Source organism: Grammomys surdaster, unplaced genomic scaffold (genome assembly GCF_004785775.1).
Source record: "Grammomys surdaster isolate TR1022 unplaced genomic scaffold, NIH_TR_1.0 75155, whole genome shotgun sequence".
Lineage (NCBI taxonomy): Eukaryota > Metazoa > Chordata > Mammalia > Rodentia > Muridae > Grammomys > Grammomys surdaster.
The window spans coordinates 1-1,538 of record NW_021606302.1 but is presented as its reverse complement, the minus strand read 5'-3'; the positions used below and the strand labels follow the sequence as shown (position 1 = coordinate 1,538).

At 47.8% G+C, this 1,538-nt stretch overlaps 1 pseudogene; it reads right to left on the bottom strand.

Annotated features, from left to right (window-relative positions):
* Nucleotides 1-430: 430 nt before the first annotated feature.
* Nucleotides 431-744, bottom strand: LOC114635258 (annotated as a pseudogene).
* Nucleotides 745-1,538: the final 794 nt, after the last annotated feature.

Sequence of the window (1,538 nt, the reverse complement as noted above, 5' to 3'; positions counted from 1 at the left end):
AGTCAGTGTTTATTACAGCTCTGCCTCACTGTCCATCTGACAATGTTTTATTGTTTTTGGAAGGCACCACCACTGGGGAGGCTGTGTGAAGTTTGTATATCAGGATCTTAATCTAACACCTTTCCCCTCGGCTCTTTCCTCCTCTCAATCTCTTTTTTTATGTCCATATCAGATAATTATTCTACTCAAGTATCTGTAATCCTGACTACTTAACATCTGTATGAGGCAAACCTGGAAAAGATGGCGACTAGACCTATCTAGGTAAACACAGGGAGAATTGAGGCTCCGCTTTCCTGCATCCCTGTAGCCCCTATCCTGTTCTGTTTCTCCCAGGGGATCTGTTTCAGAGTCCCACAACCCAGTGCTGCTGTCCTAGTAATGCTCCCAGAGAGTTACATCCCACCCTGGCACCAGGCTCTGGGGAAGTCACCTTCCTTCTCCAAAACCCATGGCACACCCTTGAAGGTGATGCCCGCATTGTTGACCAGCACGTTCAGTCCTCTGTACTCCTTGATCAGAAAGTCGCGCAGTGCACATATGCTCTGAGGGTTGTCGATGTCCAGCTGGTGGAAGCCTGGGCTCAGCCCCTCAGCCTGCAGCTGCTGCACAGTGGTGCAGCCCTGTGCCTCGTCCTGCACCGTGAGCACTAGGTCACCGGAGAATTTTCGACACAGGTCAAGTGATCAGGAAGTGGATGCCCTTGTTACCTCCAGTTACCAGGGCCACATGACTCCAGGACGACATAGCTACGTGTGCGTAGTGAGGCGGTCAGAGTGCAATGAACCTGCAGTAAACTGTGCAACTGGAGGCAGCTGGACAGCTCCTCTAGACATTGCTTTAGTAGTTGACTGGAGGTGGTCATGGAGAAGGGGGCCAGGAGGGAGGGGATATGGGTCCTCACACATGTGCAGTCTAAGCCAGACCAACAAGTGTGCCAGGTTGCCACACACCAGAGATTTTCCTTGCAAGCTTTTTAAAAGATTAGTGTGTATTTACGGCGTTGTGGCTCACTCTCCATTCCATCACTGCAGAACTGAAAGAAATGCATCAGGTTGTCTGCTATCTCAAAGTATGCACGTTGCTGTTGGGGGTTAAAATCCAGCCAGTAAAAGGGCGAGGTCATATGATTGACATCTTAGACTTTTTCCTTAAGGAGTTTTGAAGCCAGCTGGAAGGCAAGACGGCAGGAGAAGGCTGGAGAGCGGATTCTCGGTTGTCCTCCTCTCTTGCATTCAGCTTGCCCATGGGACTCAGTCTTCTTCATTGTTTGCATAAGTTTTTCATTGTTTTCCCATACTTTAAAATTGTACCTGTGTACATATTCTTTCAGGTGTTTAATGTAAATGAAGGTGCCACTTAAGTTGCAGGAACTTGAATTCCTGTAGCACAGGAAGCACAGCCTGCCAGAAAATGAGGAGGAATTGAAATTTGTGTTGAGTTTCCCACTTAGGATACTAACACAACTTTATTGGATAATCCTTGGGGAGGAAAATTCTTTGCCAGTGTGGGGTATTTCTTTGTATACCTCTAAGAGCTTT